The sequence below is a fragment of the Paramisgurnus dabryanus genome, chromosome 16 (assembly GCF_030506205.2).
Source record: "Paramisgurnus dabryanus chromosome 16, PD_genome_1.1, whole genome shotgun sequence".
In the NCBI taxonomy this organism is placed as follows: domain Eukaryota; kingdom Metazoa; phylum Chordata; class Actinopteri; order Cypriniformes; family Cobitidae; genus Paramisgurnus; species Paramisgurnus dabryanus.
In genome coordinates this window covers 7,935,855-7,940,900 of record NC_133352.1, presented here as the reverse complement: position 1 = coordinate 7,940,900, position 5,046 = coordinate 7,935,855, and the positions used below count along the sequence as shown (strand labels likewise).

The following is a 5,046-nucleotide window of genomic DNA, read 5'->3' as shown; positions in this document are numbered from 1 at the left end:
AAAGGGATGGACATGGTCAGAAACAATGCTCAGGTAGGCTGTGGCATTTAAACAATGCCCAATTGGCACTAAAGGGCCTAAAAAGTGCCAAGAAAACATCCCCCACACCATTACACCACAACAACCAGCCTGCACAGTGGTAACAAGGCATGATGGATCCATGTTCTCATTCTGTTTACGCCAAATTCTGACTCTACCATCTGAATGTCTCAACAGAAATTGAGACTCATCAGACCAGGCAACATTTTTCCAGTCTTCAACTGTCCAATTTTGGTGAGCTTGTGCAAATTGTAGCCTCTTTTTCCTATTTGTAGTGGAGATGAGTGGTACCCGGTGGGGTCTTCTGCTGTTGTAGCCCATCCGCCTCAAGGTTGTGCGTGTTGTGGCTTCACAAATGCTTTGCTGCATACCTCGGTTGTAACGAGTGGTTATTTCAGTCAAAGTTGCTCTTCTATCAGCTTGAATCAGTCGGCCCATTCTCCTCTGACCTCTAGCATCAACAAGGCATTTTCACCCACAGGACTGCCGCATACTGGATGTTTTTCTCTTTTCGTTGTAAACCCTACACTGTTAACGATTTCCCTGTATTTTTACAGTACGGTACTGGCAGCACGGTTGCCAGTAAGTTACTGTATTTTGGGTTTACAGTACTGTACTGTAATACCATTTTACAGTACACAAACTAGTACTGTATAGTTACAAAGCAGTACTGTACTGTAATTTTACAATATTTTATTACAGTAGTCTATTTTTACAGTAATTTACTGTAATGTCTATATTGACCCATAAATACTATTTATTACTTATAACAGTTAATACAATAATATTATATAAAATAGATAGAGATTTAGGTTTAAATCTATAGTTATTAATATGGTAAAAATGCTATCCTTGACATGACATAATGAATTAAAAGGCAATCCAAGCAATGTTTGTATCAAAATTTTATTTAAAAAAACATTTAATTGAAACAAAACATTTAAAACAAGATTTTAAACAATAATAAACATATAATCAAGTAACATAAAATAAAATCAACAAGTATAAACAAGTTTGGAGACCCCTGCTGTAACATATTTAACTCTGGCAAATAGAACACTGTTCCATAGTTTGAAGTTTGAAGTTTAAAGTCCATCATCGACTAAAAGGTAACATTTCACTGTGGTAAAAAGAACACTGGCCCATAGTTTTAAATATTCTACTTGAATTTCATTTAACACTAAAAATAAATGCATTAAACTGGCAGACAGACCACAGTGGCCTTTACTTTGAAGTCGTCCATTCGAACTCAATCAGGGACTGCATGAAGCTGTTCACATGGGGGTTAATGGCCACAGCTTTTCTCTGCACCAAGTTCCTTGTCTTTTTGCTTGCTCCTTGTCTGGATGTGCACTTTTTCCCATCTTTGGAATTAATTCTATCCAGAAACCTGTTAGAAATATCATAAACATTAAGTCAACAAATATAAGATAGAAAAAGATTCTTAAAAAATTTAACTCAGCCTTGAATTTACCCCTATTCTGAAACCTTTTGCTCTTATTCTACTGTTCCACACCTAATTACATTAAAATACAGAAGATTCACTTACCTCGGAACAAACTCTTTCCTCAATGGACAGCATCCACATGGATCATGTCATGATTGAATGTCCTGAACAGAAAGTAAAATTGTTACTGATTTGGACACAACTTTTTATTCTGAAAACAAAATCTTTTGTCAATAAAGTCCAGGGACACCTCTGCTAAATAAATACAATTATTAAATTAAATTTCTTATAACCAAAGTCTGAATATTTCTGTTTGTATATTTCTACATGGCAAACTAAGACAATTGTGTACATGTTGTGTATGGTCGTGTTACAGTGTTGTGTGTGAATGAGTGAATGAGTGTATACATGGGTATTTAAAGAAACTGTAGTGGTAAAGTGCAAACTTACCGAACATAATGTGCTTGGTGTGTGTCTGGTGTCACCCATTGTGCCTCCACATCTGCCTTAACTCCTGAAAAGTGCAATGACACTCATGTAAACTACAAATAAAAAGTGATCAGCACATTCCTGTGTACTTTTACATGTGACGTGAAAGCATTTAATATTGCAGTCGAAAAAATACATGACTTGTAACTGTACATCATGTACTTGCCTGGTGCCTTTAAAGATGATCCATCTTACCCAATCCAGCTTACAAGCAATGGTAAGACTGTGAAAAAGACAAATGTTACAAAATCTGTTAGCCATAGAAATAAGTAGACATTGTGAAGGAAATGGTAAAAGAAAATTTAGTAACACTTTACTATAAGAGTTTATTCCTTAACATTTGGTAATGCCTTAGCTAATATGAACTAACAATGAACAATATATTTTACAACATTAATAATATTTGATAATGTTCATTGTGCAGAGACAAAGTGATTGATTTAAAAATGTATTAAGTGTTTAAATCTAATATCATGCTTTGCTAACAAATAAAACATTACTGTAAGTGTTAAGTCAGTTGTAAAACAAATATATATATATATATATATATGTATATATATATATATATATATATATATATATATATATATATATATATATATATTAGTTGTTATATTATATATTCCCAGCCAACATTTGTATATAGGGCCCATATGGGTATGAATTGGGCTGAAAAATGGGCCCTATATAGGATTGTCCGCGGGTTCCATAATGGCCTCATGCTAATTGCCCACATGGATTTCATGCAGGACTGCACTTGCCACTAGGTGGGCCCCACCTGGGCAATATGCACAACACCCATATTGGGCCCAGATTTTAGTTTTATGTGGGTACTACATAGGGACAACACGGTCATGAAATATGGGTTGTAAGTGGGATTGTCCGCGGGTTCCATGTTGGCCCCTTGTCAATCACCCATGTAGGTTATCTGCAGGATTCCACTGGGTGTTTGGTGGGCCCCAATTGGGCAATATGCATAATGCCTATGTTGGGCCCAGATTTGAGTTTTATGTGGGTACTACATAGGGACAACATGGTCATGAAATATGGGTTGTAAGTGGGATTGTCCGCGGGCTCCATGTTTGCCCCTTGTCAATCACCCATGTAGGTTATCTGCAGGATCCCACTGGGTGTTTGGTGGGCCCCAATTGGGCAATATGCATAATGCCCATGTTGGGCCCAGATATGATTTTTATGTGGGTACTACATAGGGACAACATGGTCATGAAATATGGGTTGTAAGTGGGATTGTCCGCGGGTTCCATATTTGCCCCTTGTCAATCACCCATGTAGGTTATCTGCAGGATTCCACTGGGTGTTTGGTGGGCCCCAATTGGGCAATATGCATAATGCCCATGTTGGGCCCAGATTTGAGTTTTATGTGGGTACTACATAGGGACAACATGGTCATGAAATATGGGTTGTAAGTGGGATTGTCCGCGGGTTCCATATTTGCCCCTTTTCAATTACCCATGTAGGTTATCTGTAGGATTCCACTGGGTGTTTGGTGGGCCCCAATTGGGCAATATGCATAATGCCCATGTTGGGCCCAGATTTGAGTTTTATGTGGGTACTACATAGGGACAACATGGTCATGAAATATGGGTTGTAAGTGGGATTGTCCGCGGGTTCCATATTTGCCCCTTGTCAATCACCCATGTAGGTTATCTGCAGGATTCCACTGGGTGTTTGGTGGGCCCCAATTGGGCAATATGCATAATGCCCATGTTGGGCCCAGATTTGAGTTTTATGTGGGTACTACATAGGGACAACATGGTCATGAAATATGGGTTGTAAGTGGGATTGTCCGCGGGTTCCATATTTGCCCCTTTTCAATTACCCATGTAGGTTATCTGTAAGAATCCACTGGGTGTTTGGTGGGCCCCAATTGGGCAATATGCATAATGCCCATGTTGGGCCCAGATTTGAGTTTTATGTGGGTACTACATAGGGACAACATGGTCATGAAATATGGGTTGTAAGTGGGATTGTCCACGGGCTCCATGTTTGCCCCTTGTCAATTACCCATGTAGGTTACCTGCAAGATTTCACTGGGTGTTTGGTGGGCCCCAATTGGGCAACATGCATAATGCCCATGTTGAGCCCAGATTTGAGTTTTATGTGGGTACTACATAAGGGCAACATGGTCATGAAATATGGGTTGTAAGTGGGATTGTCCGTGGGTTCCATGTTTGCCCCTTGTCAATTGCCCATGTAGGTTATATGCAGGATTTTAATGGGTTTTAAGGTAGTTCCCAAATGTACAACATAAGCAAAACCCATCTGGGACCCATATTACAGCTCTAAATGGGTTCTACATGAAGACTACCTGATCTAAAATCTGGGTTGCTGTTGGGATTGTATGTGTTTCTGCTACATCTACTTGAGTTTCAGCTTTGAAAAGCTGTGGGAGAGGTTGAACCAAAAATTTTAAATGTTAGTCTGAACTTGCATTAAACTACACAAGAAAAACTATTTGAGTCTGTCACCATATATACATTTGTTGCAAAATTGACCAAGCTTTCAGAATAGGAAGTTGTGAACCAAAGAATCATATAACCCCCTTGACAATATCTATGCAAAAAATACCCCAAAAGACACAATTCCCAACAAAAGGTACAAAAAAATATAAATCTTAGGTCAGCAGCTAGTAAATACAATAACTAGTTAGGCTGTAATTAATTTGTTGCAGGTAAAAACATTATTTTAGTAAACTGCATATTTAATAAGACATATCCAGTGTTATCCAGTTAGCATATTATTTGTAATGAGATGAGTGTGATGAAGCCCTGGATTAGCAGGGCAGAAGAAGCACACAGTGAGACTGAAATCCTTTCAAATTCCATTTTTATTTAACTAACCATCATGCCACATTTGTTACAATGGCACAAAACTATTTTAGAACCTTTTAGGGTCTTGAGTGTTTTGAAAAGTATATCCTTCAATAAATACAGTAACAAGATAAAGTCTATTGACCTTTTGAAATTTCATAGCTTTCTAAATAAATTTCAAGTCAAGAATATTGAACAAACATAATGGTTCAAAAAAAAATTAACAATAAAGAAATGAAA

At 37.7% G+C, this 5,046-nt stretch overlaps 1 long non-coding RNA gene across 1 annotated transcript; it reads right to left on the bottom strand.

Annotated features, from left to right (window-relative positions):
• Positions 1–825: 825 nt before the first annotated feature.
• On the bottom strand, positions 826–2,191 carry LOC135749491 (uncharacterized). The gene is made up of 3 exons (XR_010532400.2): positions 1,937–2,191; positions 1,589–1,650; positions 826–1,429 (listed from the first exon to the last, which is right to left on the bottom strand). It is a non-coding gene; the product is annotated as an uncharacterized lncRNA (long non-coding RNA).
• Positions 2,192–5,046: the final 2,855 nt, after the last annotated feature.